This window comes from Cephus cinctus, unplaced genomic scaffold (assembly GCF_000341935.2).
Source record: "Cephus cinctus unplaced genomic scaffold, Ccin1 Ccin1_scaffold0880, whole genome shotgun sequence".
In the NCBI taxonomy this organism is placed as follows: Eukaryota; Metazoa; Arthropoda; class Insecta; order Hymenoptera; family Cephidae; genus Cephus; species Cephus cinctus.
Genome location: NW_014333462.1, coordinates 125,157 through 147,109, shown reverse-complemented (window position 1 = coordinate 147,109; position 21,953 = coordinate 125,157). Strand labels below are relative to the sequence as shown.

The window sequence follows — 21,953 nt, the reverse complement described above, 5'->3', positions numbered from 1 at the left end:
TTGACTGACAGTTCGCTGTGTATGAAATTCACGCAAGGGGCTTATGGCTTTCGCATGTAATAATTAAAGTACAATAAAGACAGAGGATAGATATAAGCGTTTTTGAAAATTTAAAAATTGAGAGCAACGTTTTTTTTTTTTTTTTTTTTTTTCGTATACTCTGTGTCTAAATTTTTCGCGATGGATGACGAGAGGGTATATACTACGAGTATATAGACTTAGTCTTAAAAATTGTTGACTAGAGTTAATTGAAAAAAAATTAATTATCGATAAGGGTAGTCATTTGTATTTTAATCTAAGACCTTGATATATATATATAATTATTTACTGGTTACTATAGTCTGATTATATATATATTTCTCTTATTTTTTTTCTTGATATTTCTTCTTCTTTTCTACTCTCTCTCTTTCTCTCTCTCTCACACACTCTCATTTTCCCTTTCATGTCGCCCCAGGGCTACCGCGGATCTCTAGGAGATGCTCGAGTGCTCCTGGACTCGTACAGTTTGCTAGCCTGACTCTCGACTGCGGTTCACGTGAACGTCGACTGTGCTCGAGAGCACGTACAATTTTCATTTTTCACCGCGATTGTATGTGAAGTGAACGATGACTAGACAGTTTCATGCGCAATATCTTGGCGAATGAACGAGGCCGAGGCAAATGCCAAGTGCGCCCGGGATCTTGCGAATTTCATGCGAGACGCCATTAATGTCCCGGAATTGCCGGTCATTACGAGACATTGTGTCCGCGAGACTCTTTCAACGCGAACAATTTAATCGGATGATCCTCGTGACTCGAAATCATTAAGGTTGCCTCTTGATAGTCTCAAAATAACTATACGTGATTCGTGAATTTCGGACTGTATATATATATATAGCTTTGGGAATTGTCGAATGATAATGAAAAAATTATTACACTAGTAAAAAAATACTATTCGGATTATATTACCATGGTCGTATTAACGATGGGTATTGATAAAAAAAATTATTTTTTTATCAGCAGCTATAAATTCAATTTTTTGAAATTAGTGCACTTTGGTGATTGCAATTAATAATTTCGTGATAGACGTGTTCTCGTTATACTCGTAATGACTGAAATTAATCAGACTGGTTCGTTAACGTTGATAATACATATTTTTTTAAAATTATTTTAATTTTTCGCAAAGGACCTGTATTTATACAAATTTATATCTAATCGCCCTGTACAGTATCTACCTGCAGACTTGCGAGTAATATTCGTGCGAAAGATCAGCGTGTGCAGCGCTTAATGATCTCGTTTCAATTAACATTAAAGGTACCGTGTCCCCGTGAATCTTAAAATTTTATAGACGGACTTAAAGCGCGTTACATAATGGATAGCCAGCTTTTAATTACCAGGAGAATATGAATGATCAGAAAGTTATGAATCCCGAGAGGAAACGGCTTCTCTCGCTACGACGAAGAATATCATTATACACTTTAAGCTCCTGGGCAAACAGACACCGAGAACGGCAGAAGCAGCAGCATCCCTCGTAAAGGACCACCCCTTTCGAAACGATCTCCCCGGAGTCCATTTCACCCTGAGTGTTATATAAAACTTGAGTCTCATATTTTGCCCACTAGGTATAAAGAGAAAATAAAATTTTTGGATGAAAAAAAAAGCCAAAAAAAAAATCCAAATTTGAAACAAATTTAAAAATATCCGATCATCGTCGTACCCTGTTACTACCAGGTGATCGCTCGTAAGGTGAAACCAAAGATTCCACTCGTTCGGGCAATCCAATCCGATCGATCGATCGATCGATCGCTTATTAGGCGAGAGGGCGAGTGCGCCGTGAGTGTGATTGGAATTTTATTAATTGCCCGTTGCATAATTCATCTCGCGAAGCTCCCGTTCATAACTCTCGCTTGCAGAGTTGAAGGACTCCGAGAGACGAGGACAGAGTTCGTTTCGCGTTCCATCGATGTATCCCATCTTCATTTTTTGTCGGGGAGCCGGAAATTTGCACATAATTCCGCGGCATGCTAATTAGACGAATTGTTAATCAGCCAGTGCCTTGGCGTTCCGTTCGATCGTACAATTCATTCTAAGCAATATTTCCAAGGTGAACAGCAGCGCGTCTTCGTCTGGGTCGTTAAACCTTTGTCATTGGAAACGGCGTGTGCGAGACTTCGAGAATTTTATGCGTAGCGAGTAGTGAGTCAAACAAAAATTTATATATACAACCAATGAAATACGAAACGTCACGTAGAACTTTTTCAAATTTACGTCACTCCGCCAATTCCCACCGTTATCGTAAAATGGACTAAAATGCAGAAAAAAACAAAAAAAACAAAAAAAAAAGTTATCCGACTCTTCGCCCTTACATCCTAATATAAATATCTGAAAAATATTTTCCATCCCTTTTTTTTATTGATTTTTACTAAAATCATTTTCAATCCTCAAGCCTGACTTTCGAATCATCAAGCAACGTCCAAATCATCATGACAATGGTTATACATGATATATTCGAATCCGTTACTTTTGGCCCACCCGGAGTGTATTTATCGGATGCCAGCACGTATCGTAAGGCGTGACCCCCTCCTGATCAATCTGTGCTGGCCAAAAATAATTTTCTATCGCGGACAGCGATACCCTATCGTTACTCAGGATAATCGGGATTATCGTCTTCACCTTGAGAAGAATCTACTCGGATGATTGTATCGGTGCCGTTAATTCTGGCCCACCCTGTAGACCAGAGATAACCAAGTGCCAGATGGCCGCACATATATCCGAGGCGTGTCCGGCTAATATGACTGATTGCAATCTGTGCTGGAGCAACGTAAGGCCTCGCGCGCCTGCATTGTAGCCAGGCGGTGCAGCATTGCCCGGCAGACGCTTTAATAAATGGAGCCAGGCCGAGGTTACAACCTTCATCAGGGAAGATACACCTGATAGGATCGGCAATCTCGTCACGCCGCCAGCATCATTACCAAAGTCTCTACCGCATTTTGCCACATGTTATACACCTCCGGTCGCCGACACCTGCATCAGTTCTCTGCTTGGTCGCAACGTCTCGCTGATAATTTTTATCATTTTCATACGCAGATTAGGAATCGATGAATTTTTGCCATTTCCTCGAAATTATTCGTCGATCATTTTGTATCGGTTTTGTACGTGAAATTTAAAATAAATTTCTTTTTCATCGATAGTCATAGAAATGAACGACGCTCGACTGGCCGATTATCCCTGGAAAATGTATTAATTGACAAAGCCAATATTTCAAAGGGATTTGTCAATTTCGCGTATCCGCCTACCCTTCTTTGTGACCGAGCCATTAATAATCGGCAGGATACGTTTTTGTTGTCCAATAACCCACGCGATCAATTCAATTCCGAAATTGATGTTTTTGCAATGCATTTCTGTTCTTTCCGAGCCGTGCAATATTTCGAGGACACGTGTGTACTTTTGCCCCTGCGGGCAATATAAACGAAATTCAAAGCCCATTTGCTTGCTGTTGCATCGTGTCTGTATCGATTTGAAGGAATTGATTGAAAATAAACAAAAGCAAGTGATTAACGATGTAAACTATTTTTCCCATTACCTGTCTCTCTGGTGGTAAAAAGTAATCGGTTATCAATCCCTATTTATCGGTCGTATGCAAATTCTGTGGCTGAGTGACATGTCATCTTTGAATTTTATTATATCAAAATTCAAATTAAAAGCTACCATCGCTTTTTCATTTATTCACGGCATAGACCCTGCGCTCCCATCCAGTTGCATTTAAAAAAAAATTTCAACCCATTTAAATATTTTCAAAAAAAAAAAAATTAAGTGCTCGTAAAACGATCCACTCGCGATATCTTTGTTGAAAAATAACTTATGCAATTTTCTCAACGACAACGTTACTCCCCTTGCGTCCTATCTAAATAGAAGATGACTGATATGCATAAACGGACGCGTAACGTCGCCCGGCCGTAGGACGAAGATTAATTTCACAATCTGTATGCAGTGATCGAAGTAGCGCTTATGCCCATTACGCGTGGCTTGATGTATGCATTTCGTTTAAAGAAACTCGGCAAACCAGCGATTGGATAGGTTGAAGCATTATTAAATAACAGAGAGCGCGAAGCTCGGTATGAATTTTAGATCGACTAGGGGAAAAACGCTGCATGCTTGCAAAGCGGCACGCTACGGCTTGCAAACACGTACGATCGATCGTTTTCTCGTTTCTCGTACAACTGAAAAGATTCGCTGCCACTGGTACCAATATATCGGCGTGCAGGTTTCAATTTCTTCGTGCACGTTATAGCCGAGTGACAGGAAAAATTCCAAAACGTCATTTACTACGTATGAAACGAAATCATGTAAATTTTGAAAAAAAAAAAATATATATATATATAAATATATAAAATTTTTTCATTAGTAATTTAATCTCACGATTTGATTATGCATCAGGTACATGCACCGACGTAACTATACACGACTCTACTGTACCTTATGAGAAACTTCTGTTAAACGATATTTCTCGTTACTTTGTTTCAGGTAAGATTCTCATCCTCGTGCGTGATCTGCATCCCAGTTCAGAACTAAGGAACGTACGGTAAATCATAAGACGCCCCCGTTAATATTTTTTTGATTACCATTGGAGCCAACAACGTTTCCCATAAACGTTACGGGGATTTGCATCGATAAAAATCCTTAGGCAAACAGCAGACTCAGCAGGCATCTAACCGGACCCATTGTCGTTCTCGCTCGATTCACCGTGTCACTAACAAATGATGGGGCATGTTTCTCGCGAGATGTCACTTTATATCAGTAAGATAAATCGTCTTGCTGTCGCACGACAAAACGGGATTCCCCTGTTAAACTCGTTACGATTCGTAAAAATCGTCATGGATAAGCCGATAAAGTTTCACTCACAATGGTCGTCACGTCGCAATACTAGAATGACTTTACAGGGAACTCAGAATCGTCTTGTATATCTGTATATACACGTATACACTATATACCTACCGAGAAAGATGAGCGATATGCCAGCTACACCGCGCTACTTCGAACCAACTTGTTATTGTCGAGATATTTTTTCTTTTTGCGCCTTCTTCCATTTCGTCGTACAACGAATTACATCGTACGACCATTTAAACGCGCGACTAAAAACCGTTACGTAAAAATATACAGGCCGAGGGTGCACAGCGTGGCAGAGCTTGAGCGATGGAGAATTTCAAAAGAATTTCTTCTTAATCGTTTTTCATTCAAATTTTTATTCGTCCATTTCGCGACGCGGTGCCAATTTTGAAAAATGTCTCGAGGTCATAGTTCATCGGGTATACGGGAATGAAATGTCACGTGGAAACTTTGATAGGCCATTGGACACGGCAGAAAGGGTGTTTTCTGTGTACGCCGTGCCGCGGCGCTATAGTCGACTTCTAACGAGCTGTTTGCCCGAGCGTACGTTTCAGCGCTGCCGCCAATCTAACTTACGTTCTGCCTGCTGGGTACGACCTGAGGACAGTATAAGAGTTTTTTCCAAGTGCACTAGAGACAAGACGCGGCCAAGACTTCGTCAAATGACTGCCAGTCTGGCATTAGTATACAAGTTGTTTTTCTTAAGCGCTGCAGTTTCCATGATACATTTGTGCCCATGAAAAATCTGATACAACGTATAAAGTTTTAACCACAGACTTACTAATGCATAGAATTAACAGAAAGTGGAGTTGCAGCAAATCAATGGATAGTGCTCTCTAATCAATTGCAGTACTGCAAGCATTTGTTAGACTCTATGTGTATACGTATACTGTGCAGCAGTGCACGTGCACTCAAACGAAAACAACAAGCAGCACCATGAATCCGATGCACTGGGAATAATCGTTAAAGAAACCAAAGCACCTCTCTTGTAATTCCAGCAGCTACGATTATTTTGTATTGGCAAATAATGTTCCTGGAGAAAAAGAAGTTGGAGGAAATGCATTCCAGTTATACGTCGAGGCATTAACGCGCTGTAGACGCAATGTAAAGCGCATAGCTCGTGGCAGAGTCCGGTGCACAATGCGTATCTGGACAATTTGTACGTCACAGTGAGCCCAACTCCTGGGTGGTAGTTCGTAATTACCATAAGTCGTGAAATATGACTTGATGATGACGCGGCTGTGTAGCAAATGAAACATAGGACTGTGGCATTGTGTTCAGATGTGTATGATGTTAATATAATTCGTTTGTGTATATATATATATGTAGTACACGCATAGAGACTATGTAACCATTCTCACCGTTGGCACCCATAGAATTGTCGGCGTGAAGCAAAGAGATTGCCCGTCGAACGAACCCACCTTGATCGCCTTGCGTAATTCGTAATTATGAACGTACTTGAAAAATATTGAAGACACTGCGTTCGTAGCTTTCATCCAGTTGTCTCCTGATATGGAATCACGCGTGTCTTGAAAGTTCCAGTTCGCAAGGAGACGAAGGAGCAGGAGTATGCCGGTATGGAATTTTATGGCTTCTAGGGTTGGCTGCGATTTAACGATGTGGAAGTAAATCTTGCCGGAGTAGAAGCGCTTTGCAAGAGGAATGTTAACCGGACGAATTTATGCGTTGTAAATAGTTTCGTGAAGGTCCGACGATAGACGGGAAGACGTCGGTTCTCGAAAGATTTGAGGACGATGGACACGGGCGTTTATATCTGCGTGGATATTGACCATTATTTTCGTATCCTTTCTTCTATCGAAACTCGTACACGGCACTTACTTGTGAAGTCGTAAAAGCTTACACACAATCCCCTCCAACAAGGAAGCTGTAAAATTTTCTACACACCGCGTGTAATTTCGATCTGTGGAGACCCGAATGGCAATCATCGTAGCAGCCAATATTCTCGGTGAACAACGCCGATCGTAAGTAAGATTAACGGACGAGTGGAGCGCCGTGCGCATGCGCGACAAACATGGCGCCCGTCTCTCGTCTGTCACGGAACGCTCGATAAACATTGTTTTATAATATGCATTATGCGTGCAAATATGATGAAACTTTATGTGAAAATGTGCAAGTGATGTGCTTCAAGTGTAGTTTAGTATTATGCAATGAGAAGAAGCTGTGCCATTAACAATGCTTTGCAACGTTAGGGAACCTGGTGTAGTCAAACCGGTGAGTAAGGTTACACTCGTAGACTGTATGGCTATTGAGTTTTAGTAACAACTTTTTTTCTGCTTCTGCTGCTGTTACTACTACTACGTAACAATTCTATGTAATGCCAGCTAACTAATCACATATTCTAGTATGCACCGATGCGAGCCACTGAGAATTTCGCATTCTCTTGATTATTCACAGGCCATATCCCTACATTCGCTACGTTTACGCCTCGTTCATAGAAATTCGTCGTTAAACCTATAGTAATTGGCTGTAACGGCAAATGCCAGGAACATCTAACTCGTGAAATTGCATGCACCTTCCAGTACAGAGAATTTCAATTGAAAATCAAAGCGAGGTAGATTAATGAGCATTTAAAACAGGTTTTTTGCAATAGACGCAACGCACATTTAATAGCATCAGCTAAGCTCCACATTCACCTTTCTTCAGGACCTATTGTCACTGATTGTGCAACGCATCGTTAGCTTCAAAGAATCAGCTACATCTCTGCGATCTCGTTTATAACAAAAAAAAATTTTATCTGAACCTGTGCACCATCCATTCTATATGAAAAAAAGGCTTCTGTATCTGATCCGGTTTATCTCGACAAGTTTATCATGTTTAACGTGATAGCGCAGTTTCCTTTGGTCCATCATTATCGCATCAGGCTGTCTTCTTGCGCGAACTCTACGTCTCTATCTCGTTAAAGAGGCGAATACAAATGTGTCCTGTCACTTGCCTTCGTCATACGTGTCGTTTCTTCTTTGATACCTGAGCACTCTCGGTCACGCTAGATTATGTGTGACAAAAGGGGACAGATGTATAGCCCCACCTCAACGCGTATCTACGAAGACGACAGGAATTAAACGAATCGCTCATCTTGCACTACTTTCGAACATCCTTTGTCGCAATTTCGCAGTACCATTGCAATTTTGCAACAATGTGAAAAGGATTTTTTTTTTTTCTATAATTCTTCATTAGCGTAATACGAGGTAGGTTATTTTATAAGGTATTCCGCACAGTTACTTGCTAACGTGAAATACGTAATACACCTTGGCATTTCAATTTTCCTCCGTGGAGTCTAGATCGTCATTCCAAACGCTGTATATTACATTAAATGGATTTTACAAATTTTTCAAAGAAGTTCGTCTGTTTAAACGCTCATTACGTCATACCAATCTAATATAATAATTTTCATTGAAAATTCCTAACATGTAAAGTAACGTCAGACACTCCAGTAGACCCCTCTGGTATATCTTTTAAGCTACTAAAAATCTCTTATCACCCAACGGTTATCGAGCAAACCTAGGCTCAGGCGATTCTCTGCTTTTTTTTTCTGCCAAATTCCAATAATCCCTCCCGTATTAGGGGTCGATTCTGAATAAAAAAAAAAGAAGCTCCGCAAGAACATTTTTCCACCCCGATCAGTCCGCACTAATTGGAACTAGAAAGGCATTAGGTCGGCGCACCCTGTACGTAAAACTTGAGATAAGCTCGATCAATAAAAGCGTCATTGGATCGATCCACCAATGAGAAACAATTAGACATAGATTTGACGAAAGTAAAACAAAATGTCAAATTTGTCTCCCCCTATAACGAACCCACGTAGCTGCAATTGCAAGTAATCACAGTAACTTAACGTCTCTGTCCTTAATTCACGAATGCCGCGCAACCCTCTTGATCCTTGGCGAATCTAAGGCAAAGTCGTTTATCTTGTCAGGCGAGTGCCCAAGATTTTCCCTTTCGCTCTTAAAATTGGATGCATTACTCTTGCCGCGATCTTCCGAGCCTACTCGGGATTCCGCTTCAATCAGTACACCCCAGAAAACCCACACGCGCCTCCTAATGACAAAATGATTTTGCATCATCGCCCGCGACGCAAATGATTTCGGACACGTTCAGCCACACCATGCTCCCTAATCCGAGCAACCATAATTTCCCGTGGTAAGTACAATTTCATCTTATAATAAACCTACTCAATCTTCCTCAATCAGTTCGCGCGCTTCACGCGGCACGGAAGATGCCTGCAGATGAGACGGGCTGAGCTTGCACGAGGCTCAGGAAACTGCGGCGGATAATGCATTGCGCAAAGTGCACAGGGTTGAATGAAAAATCCACAGGAAAAACGAGGGAAGGAGAACGACACCGTCGAGACAGGAAACACAAACAGGGGGAGGTAGGGGGTTATTTTTCAAAACATTTTCTTTCTAATTTCTTTTTTTTTTTTTTTTCTCCTTTCTTTCATCTTCCCTACCATGGAGGCTATTAACCGGCAGAGTGCGGGGCGTCGCTCCGCGAGGCGCTTGGTACTTTGCAGACGTGTACCGTGGAACTTTAGTGCTTTGCAAGTCCACGAGTTTCATGACGGCCGATTAACATCAGGCGGGATAGCACGCAAGCTTGAAAGCGCACTCGGCAAAATAGAGACTAAGAAGAGCTTCCGAGAGACGCTTTAATACGCTGCAATGGCCACTAAACGCCGCATTTATGATGCCGGCTTTAGCGATGCGCAAGGATACGAAACGGAAAGCTCGAGTGGGCGACATATATACCGTACAGACCCCATTACGTGTAACGGGTGGAGGAGAGTGCTTTTTTGGGGACGATAAAATTTTTTAATTATTTCTTTACTTCCCAACTTTCCCCCAATACATTTTTGCAAAGCCGATAAATAAATTTTAATAAAAATTTTACCATCAAATACTTAGTATACGGGATTCTCGATAGAGGTGCTTGTTTTGTTAAAAAAAAAAATTTTTTTTCTCATCCAAATTTCTCCTTCGATAATATTCATTCGTTATCGCCGGAATTTACGAGCGGAAAATAATCAATGCTCAAAATCAATATTTCGAATTGGTCAAAAGCACTTGGCCATGCGTATCTCGGAGAGGGCATTAATGAGCTACTAGGCGCGCCTGATAGTCCTCTATCACAATACACGGAACAAATTGAATTACCAGACAGAAGCGTTTACAGCCGTAGATATGGTATACCGGGTGTCATGTATATACGTATACATAGTGTAATATATATTACGGCCCTGGAAAGTTCAGGAATACCGATAGGAGCTGCACTCCTATACTTCGTACCGATGTTCGCAGGTATAATTATTTATTCAAAGCCGAGTAGCGCGGATCAGCCACTCGCGGCAGATCATAGAGAGGAGCAAATCAATGACGGTTTACCGCAACTAGTAGGAAATACAGCAATTAACCGCTAATCCAGCCCAGAAAGTTTTACGTTAAATTTCAAAGTATTTTAATCACTCCGAACCACCGGACGGCCCTGGAGAGTGATCAAATGCCAAAGTTTCGCGGGATCCGTTGCGGTTCTCGGGATCGACGGTCTTTGGCCGTCGAATCGACTAGTTTCGAGAGTTCCAAGTCCTCGAGAAAGTTTCCTCCTTTCCTCGAATCGATACTCCTTTACGTAATTCCTTAGAAAATCGTCCTTGGAATCGAACCATCGGTCGTACGGCTACATATATATATATATATATATATATATATACACACAAACTTAATAGCAATTTTCAATCAATCATAAAAAAAAGAAATAGATAAATCACCATGTACGACTACTTCGGCACGTGTATATTTATATATACATATATATTATACACTGTATATTTTATTCTTTTTGTAAAATTCACGTATTTTTTTGAATTCCAGCATAAGAGCTCCGTCCTCGTAGTCACGGCTGGACGTGAAATTAGCGTTTTTATGTTTTTCTTCGATACCCTCTTTATTTCGTTAAATGATCGGAACTTTTGACAAAGACAATCAGGAACTACGAAACTCCGCCGGATGCGAAAGGAACGCTTTATTTCGAGTTCCTAACTTCACAATCGTCTCGGTGCATCCTATCCCGGCTGGGGCCTGCATCCATTTAAGGACCCGAAAGTCATCTCAACCGGCTATGCATGTCAAGATAAATTTAGCCGTATCCCTGTGTCACGCTCGCAAGCGCGCTGGACCATCTCGTTGGTCTACTAAAAATCATGGATAATTAGTGTGCTCGTGTCCCGTCATTGTCGCGTCTCGTCCCACGTGCTGGATTTAAATATAAGCGCACGAACAATGGTCACGTGGGACGAGAGCGTTCTTCCTTCATTGCTATTACGAAGAAGCTGTATAGATAAATAATAACGCCTATTAATGTTCATAGCTCAAAAGGGGTGGCCATCTAGGGGGTGGCTGAACGCAGTTTCATTAAAACGTAACAACGTGGGAGAGGGGAGGGCGACCATATTCCGGTAACCGGCAACGAACAAAATTGCTTTTCTAAACCTGCTGTTCTTGTTTCCTCTCTTGATTGTCAAGTTTCCTTATGGTTTTATATATATATATATATATATGAAAAAAAAAACTATATATGGTGCCGGACCCGGTGCTACGTTTTCTCCAATGACAGGTACACGTTCCTGGATCGATTTGATCTCCGAGAAAGATTACGTAAAGCTGCAAGTTTAGAACAGAAAAAATACCAGGAACATCCTTGTGCACCGAGATAAGCAATGTTTCTTTGTTGGTGTGGCTGCATGAGAGAAAATGATTTAAAAAAAAAAAAAATAACTAACTGTAATAACGTACGAGTTGGAATAATGCATGTGGGATTTTGCAAAAGTTACTGTACAACTTTTTTTTTTTTTTTTATTTACTTATGAAAGCCCGTCGGTACTGTACCCAGTGGGGTTAATGCTGCCTGGAAGCGTCTTCGTTCAGGTTTATGATTTTCCTGGAAGGGAGATACTAGGTTTTGCCGGACGCGTGGAAAGCGAAGATTAGATCCGACCGTTCCTCCTCCAGACTGTTATACGACGTCCAAATTCAGATTGCGCATCAAAGTGGGTAATGTTTAGTAAATTTGTTTGCTCAAAAATTGGAAAACTGATGTTGACGTACGGATTGTCAAAAGTATGACGTAACTTTGGCTTCTTCGTTAAAACACAGTCGTGGCATGTAAGCCGTTATCGATTGTTCGTGAGATCGAAATACCGGATTGTCTCTGCCAGTTGCATACAGTGATATTCTTATCTTCGGAGCTGGTAGAGATCGTGACCAATTAAGGAATACCAGAATATATCCGTATTGAGATTAAATTGATTTTCTGTTAAAATTTTTTTTTTTTTTTTTTTTTTTTTTTTTTTTTTTTTTTTTTTTTTTTTTTACGAAAAAAATTCATTTTTCAGTAATTCCAAGCATGGAGGGAATTTCGAAATTTTTTTTACCTGTTTCTCATACTTTTGTCCATTCGTCTTTCGGTGGCTAATCGAAACTCAGCTTTCAGACTCCCACTCGAATGTTGTAATGAAAAACGTGGGTATCTCCTATCCGCGGGGGATGATTCCTTCCCGGTATCGAGGGACATAAAAATTAAATTGAACTCTGACGTAAGCCCAGCATCCCTGGATGGTGCTTGTCGATGTTGTTAATCTCGTTATATCCAGTGAATACATTGGATATCAGGTTTTCGCATGAGGGCCTTTAAAGAGGTTTGACATTGAATGTAATCTACCACTATTGACGTCGTGTTCGAAGGGATGCTGGGGGCTCCATATTCCAGCACGGGCTCTCTCTCTCTCTCTCTCTCTCTCTCTCACTCTCTCGCTCGCTCTATTAGAACGTTTCGAAACTGACAGTATGAGAAAAAGTGAATCCGGGAAAAGTCCGTCTTATCAGAAAACAGTTAAAAAAAAAAAAATACCCAAATTCCACCCACACGATATATTGGAATTTTACCCCAATTATATAAAATCTGCATCAGTCCAATTAGTAAGTTTCGTCTCTCCATTAAAAAAAATTTTTTTATAAATTAAACCAGCTGCCTCGATGAAACATATCCAGTAAAAAAAAATCATCTCTTTTAAATCTCTCTTCATGCAGATCGAATCGAGTTATCAATGTCCGACAGTGAATGCCCAGGCTGATCTGATGTCTGGAGATAAGGATAGCGTCGAGGGCAAAGGTCGTCTCGTGAATCATGTAACTGCGTCGCCCACCTGCCCCCTGACCACCTAATTCAATCCAGTCGACTCGTCCGGTCATCATCGCCAGGGAGTTTCTAGCAAATCTCAAAGTTTGGACGAAGGTCTGGTCAGGCCACGTGGCGAAGGGCCAGGGCGGGAGGGGGGTCGAAGAGGAGTAAGGGTCACTTATGTAAATGAACGAATTTCCCAACACGTCCTGTCTTCGTCGGCGAGCAACGTCCGACTGTTTCAAAAGCGACTGCCGGACTCTTCAATTTCTGCCGTCCGTGTCCGTCGTTACTCGACTCTCGAAAGTGGAAGGTAAAATAACAATAACCCGAAAACCCTTGAAATTGGACGCCTTGGACGCTGTGAAAATAGTCAAAGGGACGTTACGCCTTGAGAATGGGACCGTCATTCGTCGGGCGTAATCGCGCGTCCTATAAAACCTACTTCAGGCCTGCCAGTAAAATCAAGGCGAAGGATGAACGATTTATTATCGTTAAAATTTTCCAAAAAATTTCTTTCGTTTTCTATATCGTTCCAGTCTGTTCATTTGCGATGATAATAATAATTCCCCAATTTTGCCTACATCGGGCCAATCGACCTCAGTTGGGTAACTGGAGCTTCGTACACGAGACTGGAATACGAAATTCTGCTGTAACTAGTACAGTGCCAATATTATTCCTAGTTATTAATATTTCACTGACCAGTCCAGAAACTACCAATTTGCCTGTACTAATTCTTGCTGATAGAGTTAACCAGTCCTGGTGGAAGTGCCTGTCGGCAGATATGGTGTTATCCCAGGGAATTCGATATTACAAAGTTTCAACGTGTACATCGATATTTTATATTAAATCGAAAATCGTTATTTCATCGGAAATTGATTTTCGAAATTTCTATGTATTCGTGATCACGTAGATCGGCTCTTCTTGTATGTGCCGAAATAACCACCTGTATTATCTTCGGATTAAATCAAACTGATAACGATAAGAGCCATTGAGCTCTCTAAACTTTCAATTAAAACGCTCTAACGCTTGGTGGAAGGTATCGTTAAACCTTATATTAATCACGTCGTATATTCGCGCTCCGTGCGTCTGCTCAAATTTACTTGGATAATCCTCCACTGCCTTATCTCGTCTGATTATTATTTACACCCTTCGTAATAATAAAATTCCTATAATCACTGTAGCAAAGACTGTTTCTTATCGTAGACCAAAAAAATTTTTTTATTATTTGTTTTTTTTTTTTATATATCTGTATGTGTAAAAATTGCTCAGAAAAAGAAATGTTCACACGGGATATATACGAGAAAAATTTTATAACGTTAAAAAAAAACGATATTACGTAATCCGTATGTTAACGTATGTACGCGATGGCTGGTGGGCAGTACATTCACCAGATTGAAATGTGACAATGATCTTGACCTTGGCATTGGCCTCTTGCACGAGGGAAAATGGCACGTCATTCTAGACAGCCAAGTAACAGACAAGACAGGACGGACATCAGGGATCATATAGGTTAGTTTACAGCAAGCGAATTGCCCAGCGTAAAATTGCAGAGAGATTAAAAACGCCGATAATTACGATTCTTCGTTCCCCGTTCGCAGCTGCAATTAAACATCGTGTCAACCGTACAATTATAAGATCCGTTCGGCCAGGTCCAAAAAAAATTTCAATGATCTCGTACAGTCGATGAAAAAAAAAAAATTTAATAACCGGTATGAAAAAAAAGAATAGTCAATCTCGACGGTTTTTTTTTCTCAATTTTCTAAATACTGCTTAAAACCAATCTTCGATCCGGTCGAATTAATTCGAAAATTTAATAATTTTTTTTCTCCCGTTCCTCCCTTACAATGAATCCTTGAATCACGGGACACGTGCATCGTTGCTACGCACTTTGTATTTATATCTCAATTTACCTGACAATGCCTCTCACACTTTTTGTATGCAAAGTACACGCAAGGATGACGTACGATAATGGGGCTGGTTAGGTATGCAAGGGCGAGAGGTAGGGGTCCATTGCGCACGCGCATCTCATGCAAGACGTGTGGGCGTATCAACTGGTACGTGATACGCAGCATCTCTTGGAATCATATATCTTCGCTGCATACGAGAGAGCCTATGGACCAAGGTGCCGTTCCGGAGGCTGCGTCAAGATCATCTGGACCCACGTTCCTGGGTCCCGATGACAAGCTTCCACTCTTGCTGCCTTTGAAAAACAGTTTCGAGCCGGCACGTTCGCCTGGACCAATTCGCCGTTTACTCAAGATCGCCACCCGGTTACGCAATCTAGTCGCACAGCATCACTTAAGAGAGATCTCTGGATCATCTCGAATGTGAAATAAAAATTAATTTTTCAATTTCATCCGAAAGAATCTGATCGCCAATTAACGACCTGTTGCGTATTCGGAAAATTGAGATGGCATGGGACCAGCTGGTTACGATCGAAGATCCGATCATCTTTCGCCCACGTGGTCGCGTACGTTATACCGAAGTGATAATAAGCAGCATCCCAGTCTCATGCGCGTTATATTATTATTATTTTTCATAGAGGCACGTATCCGTGTCTAATGTCTTTTGCTAATGTGTTTTTCACGGTGCGCCAGTGTGCGCGCATTGATTTACGCTGCTCTATCCTCATCAGTGTGAACGTAGCTTAATGCCTGGACGCTAACTGCCGGCTCGCGCATTCCACGCACTTGTCAAAGTGTCTGCTCGGCGAACGGCTGGTTGCCGGCTATTAATTAAATATCTCTTCTCGGAAAGGCGTCATTTGACTTGCGTAGTTATGCGGATAATCATCCCGAGAGTCGTAGGTTATGGTAACAGCGGTAAAGTCGTGACGGTGAAAAAATTAAATTTTCAAATTTTTTTCTTTTTTTTCAAAAATTTTCATTTTCACTATGAGATGGCTCGAGTCTCGACGCTCTCTACGTACATGAGATTTTCGAAATGTATCGAAATATGAAATACGAAAAAAAAGGTATAAACAGGAAATAAGAATTATTTTAATACAGCCTATAAGAGCACCGGAGTATACCTCCAAGGGACCTAAATTGTTTCGGTCTTTATGTAAATCATCTACGTGACGGACTTAACCTTTTGAGGCAGTCGCGACGCTTTCTTCCTGTCGGATGAATTTTCGTTACATAAGCAAGTGGGATATAAGGCGATACTAAAGTCCCGAAAATTACCGACTACTTTGTGCTTTCTACTTTATCTCTTATGATTTCCTCGCTTCCTTCACTCTGCGCGTATTAATTTATATTCTCGGAATGATAATTAGTCCGCGCTTAAAGGTCCGTTCATACCTATCTTCGTTATTTCTTGGCACTGCCTTCGCTTCGTAAGGAGCTATGATTATATTGCTTGGTCCAGATGCACAGCGCGATACTTCCACAGCACATCTCAATCTATGGGGGTTCTGCTGTTAATGACGCGATAGCACGTTAAGGGTAATACATATGTTGCATGTAGTTTCCAGTGCAACAGGCATATCAGATTCACACGCGCTGCCCGGCATTATGACGTTGCAGAGAACTTTACTACGTGAGATATGCGCATACGCCCATCCTAACGCTAACGAACGTTCGATGAGAAGTGAAAATAAATTTTTTTCATTCATCAGCCAATTTTTCAAAATCTCTAAAATCATACGAATAGCACGTGCGATTCGACGAATAATTATAATCACGGGTAATTAATTATTTTAATCCTCCGGTATGCCAATATTTTTTCTTTTTATTTGTAAATTCGTTAAATTTACCAGTACCGAACCACGGTTGCGCAATGGATGAAAAATTGGTGTAAAAAAAAAATATTGACGTAAACTCGTTTTCTATAGAAAATTGGTCAATGGAAAAATGTATAATGGCGGATACACAGGTATCTCGGGTACGTTGCTTCATTAACGGAACCATTTTGTATCCCCCGCATATTTGGTACATTGTGTTTGTTATCCCTCTACCCCCCCCCCTGCGCCTTCTTCTCGTACCCCCCTATCCCCTACGATAACCAACACGCGAACCCGGTATTCATTTGCATCGATTTCAGCCGCTCGAGTTTAATTTGCTTTTAGTTGATTGCAAAACGGCCAAAGTATTAAATGGAGTATTTATCTGTTTAGCCGCAGTGGACGACGTCATTTGGCATGCTGGCCGGGGGGACTCGGGTTAGGATTCGTTCGCCGGATACGTAGACTCTGCCGTGAATAGTTGCGCATGCGCCGGAGCGCTACGTCGAATCTATACCGTACCGGCAGTATCGTAAATTTCGAGGAAATCGTGGCCGGCTTAATTGCACGTATTCCGAGTCGGCGGTTAGTTAAATACCGCTCTTGTTTATAACGACATTTAATAGCCAGTCAGCAATACCTGCGCCACTTGCAGAAAGTGCAACGCGTGACTCTACCTCCCTTCGGTTCTTTTAACGTCCGATTATAATGGGCTGTGCGCGCGATAAGAGGACGGGAACGGAAGACGAAGGAGGGGAACGGAGAAGCAGGATTACGGATGCTGAGAGATTTTACGATATTTCGCAATTAAGATAGAGCCAGCGTGTATAAATATTTTCATGCTCTTCTTTCCCATCGATGATTAATGACAACCTTTTTTTTTTTACTTTTTACGTAAATCCCAATTTGATCGCTTGTTGTCTATCGCTTTCATTAATCATCCGTGTTTACCGTACTGGATGCATTTCAGGATCGAAATTCGGATGCACTTTGCATCCTATCGTTTTCGTATTACAGTTTTCGAGTATCGAAAAATTGAAAAATTAAAAAAAAATGAATTTTTCGAAATAACGTCCGAGTGTGTTATGGGTGATTTTCATTTTTTTTTCTTTTTTTTTTTTTTTCAAAAGTCAAACTAGTTTTATATCCAGAGTCACGGTAGTCGCGATTCGTTCACCGTGCGAGTCGACTGCAAGATTATTCCGGGCGGTCCGGAACGGAGCAAGAAATCGAGCTCGGGGCTGATATACACAGCCAACCGATCGCTGCAGTGAAAATGCAGTGTGTACCGATGCGCGAAATTTTTTTTTTCCAATTTCTCGGCATTACGCTCGGTCAGGTAAGATCGAGCGATGCAGTCAAGTGGTTATGCCAGATGCAATTGTTTGCCCAAGGATTTGCATAATAACACATCCACCGCCGCCTGAATGAGACTCCTTGCCAGTCATGGAGATGTGACTTATGGTCGCGGCTGCTGTGTACTTAGCATGATTTCTGCATGATTATTTAAAAATAAAATGGTCCGATCCACGCGCAACAAACTATTCTATTATCAATTGACCCCGTGCCGATGCATCTTATTATGCAATAAACAGCATGCAGCTTGCGTGCATTTATGCAGCCATGTAAGGGGATGCGAGTTGTTGAGAAACTATGGGGGAAAAAAAAATAATAAGTCTACACGCGGACGGGATCTATAGATCCTTTTTATGCGCCAGCTGCCCCAACGTGCCACAGTGATTAAATAGCTAATTGCTGCGGTAGTTTGCCAACTTCACGCGGTATGCGTCCGTACTGAAGAAATATTCGCTCAGGATCCTGACTCTGTATTCAATACGTTTTATGACGTTTTACTCTCGTACCTCGAGATCTTCGGATTCCAAAAAGATTTGCAGTCTGCTGGATTTTATTTTTCATTGAGATTTATCTTCCGTGGAAACAATTTTCACGTTACGTAACGATAGGGCGGTCGCGGTACGTGAATGGAGATTCGCCTGTATTTATACCTATATATGTATACTGTGTGCTGGGTATGTCCTATGCAACGTGGTATGCCGTTCTTATCCTTCTGTACCATAAAACTAAGAGTGACATAACCAGTCTTACTACTTGCAATCTAATAAAGATTGTGGTTAGCTTTGCCTTGGTACTTTGGTCCATGTTATCTGAATCTCGCTTGATGATATTCATAAGGAATTATGGTTCCTCGTGCTTGGATTATGTATTCGCTGTTTTATGATTCGAATGTAACGAGATGTGCGGGAAAAGTAGTTCTGTGCGCTTACCGTACACGGGGAGTAACGTCAGTGTGTACGGGGCTTAATTTTTATTTATAAAACCCATTACTTTTTTTTTTTTTTTTTTTTTTTTTTTTTTTAGTACTATGTGTGGAAAATATTGAAAAACCACTCGCGTCAACGACTCGAGGGAGAATGGAGGATCCTGTGGATCGTGCTTTTTTTACGTATAAATTCAAGTCAAGAGGATATCCGAAGACGATAATGTTCATCGTATCGGCGGGGCACTTTTTTTTTTAATACGTATAAAAAAAGCACAAAGTAATTTTCGACTTATGCTAATACCGAACACTTAAAGGATAATGGAAAATGGAAAACGTATCCGCCGTTCAATCTTAGCCGGGCTTTTTCACTTCACGTCTTTGTTGTTGCTGGAGCTTTATTTTTTGTTCGGGATAAAAAGAAAAACAAATTGTGACAACAGGATGAAAGTGGATCCCCTAGTTGTCGCTAGTTTTTGTTGTCTTCTTTTAACTTTTCGATCACCACGGAATTTCGATATTTATTTATCCAATTTTTGTTTTGTTCTTTTTTTTCCAAAAAATGTTAACACGCTTTAGTTTGGTCTATTTTTTTTTGTAAATCTCTTCGGTCGAATCGATCTTTTAATTGCTCGATAAATCAATGGGAAATATATTGCTCAATTCTAATTCCACGTGCAAGGCCAATCTATCAATGCTGGTATTTCTGATTAGAAATGTTTGATTCATCCATTTCGAGCGTCAAGTTCGTGCGGACTTCGCGGGCGCGTCGTGTTCGCGGGAGCAACGTTATTTTGAATTAATGCGAAGCCCAGTAATTGCAACCTAAGATTAATATCCGTGGGTAAGTCTAACGGGGGTGCGGAATTAACCGTAATTTATTATCATTATAAAGCCACGAGGATTAATTTGGTAACAAGAGAGACGCTCGATCGCCCAGAGTCCCATGAAATTTCCTACTTTCGTGCTTATTTCAACGGACGAGCACGTGTTCGACGTAACCTATCCCTATAAAATTTTCAACGGATCGGCACGTATTCGACGTACCCCCTTTCGCTATATCAAATTTTTAGAGCAAGTATATATAGAAGATATTGACTATAGTCAATGCTTAGATTTTTTATCCTCGCAAGATTATTTCGTAATATGGAGATAATTACAAAATATCTAACTAAAATCTAGTGTAGATGATTAGAGAATATAGAGTTTAGAGTAAAAGAAAAAAAGTCACTCACCAGCACAGGATCTTTGTCTGGATCTCAGTAGTCCTCGTGTATGCTCCATTGGTCCAGTCCATCCTCCGACACTTGCGCACCTGATAAAGCCACGAGTTCGCGATTTGTCACTCGCGATTGATTTTGCACTCGCGTGCTTTAGGATACGCACTAATTATTTGCTTACTAGTAATAGTAAACACGCGGATTTTCGCGCGCGATACCGAATTACTGCGATGCACTTACTTCAGTGAGCTGATATACCGTGTTACGTATTTTTGGAAGTGGAGGTAAGGGGTAGAGGTATAGGAAGTGATGGTGTGAAACGGGCTTAAGGCCCGAGGCGGAAAGCCTAAGAAAAGATGATGGTACAGATAGGGAATAATCGTTACAAATATTACAATTGACATAGGACTAATGCAAAGGACCGGATTATGCAGTCTAGTCCGGCTGAGAGATACCGAAGTAACCGCTGACGGGTGTGACGCAAGGGCGAGAGGGCCGCGAAGGGGATTCCGACCTTCGACAGACTTCAGTCGCGGACGCGGAGCAACGAGAGACCGGAGTAAAGACTTTGACAAAGAGAGAATCACGTGAAAAGGCCTGGACTAAGCAATGGGGCTGCTTGTGTCGCAGAGTCAGAACACGGGAGGAAAGGAGCCAGGCTATGGAAGGCGCGATCACCCCTGGCCGCCGCCACTGCCCGCCGCACGTATTTGGCCAGGGCAGGTTAAACCTAAGAAACGGCGCTCGCCTCCGAAGACGAACCCTGTTAACCGTCAGAGGCTGATTAGAAGTTTACTGTGATATCAAAGTATTACCGCGAAGAAGGTATAGCCCAGCGGAAGAAATGGGCAAAATAGGTAACACAAAGAAATCGAAAGAGAGATAGACGGGTTGCGTTGGAGCAAAAGAGAAGCAGTGAAAAGTATACTTTACATGAGAGATGAGAAGAAGAAGATATGATGAATGAATCACAAGAGTGATCAAGGAAGAGGGGAGCAAGGTAGAAGGGAAGGACGGAAATCGAACAGCTCGATAAAGGAGATCGACCCCTGTAAGACTGAAGCCTGCCCCGATAGATCCTTCCGCATACCAGTCAATACCTCCCCCCACTCGAATATTAATAGGCAAGTGCTGCCCTCCTGCGACCAAATTTTCAATGACAATTTGTACTGTAAACATCAACAAAGCCCTGCTCACTCGAATATTTACGCATTAGAATAAGAGTGAAATTGGAATAATCTGTAAGTTTGAAATTAAAAAATTTTCCTAAAATTCCTCTATTTTTTTAAATCTCTTATCTAGACAAACAACGTAAATGCTATCTTCTCATTTTACTTAATCCTGATATCATGTGCTCGGCAAAGATATCAGTCATACTGAGAATAATTGAGTACATCGTATCCTTTGCTTGGGATTTTGAGATTCGATTTCACCAAACGTTGGCGGCGTCGACATTTTTTGTACACCCTATATGTATGTATTGGTGGTTAATGTATTTACGTCACTCAAAGTTGAGTTAACCGTATCCACTTTAGCCTACTCTTATTTTCCACGATCCCTTCTTCAACCGTATCCCTTGTCTGACTCACCCTGGTTGTCCCACATATCCCAGAACCAACATATATCGTGTGTTAATTCTGTGTACCTGTAATGGGCTTACCCTGTTCTCCAGG

At 41.3% G+C, this 21,953-nt stretch overlaps 1 protein-coding gene across 7 annotated transcripts in view; it reads left to right on the top strand.

Moving 5' to 3' along the window:
- The window catches only part of LOC107271062 (CCR4-NOT transcription complex subunit 6-like), a 330,268-nt gene that overhangs the window by 239,195 nt on the left and 69,120 nt on the right, over window positions 1–21,953 (top strand). The window contains exon 1 of one of the 7 annotated variants that reach the window (XM_025088288.1): window positions 6,996–7,097. The exons of the other annotated variants lie outside the window; for them this stretch is intronic. The gene's annotated coding sequence lies outside the window, so the exon portion shown is untranslated. Of the gene's footprint in view, window positions 1–6,995; window positions 7,098–21,953 lie in introns of those variants that run through there. 7 annotated transcript variants of the gene reach the window in all.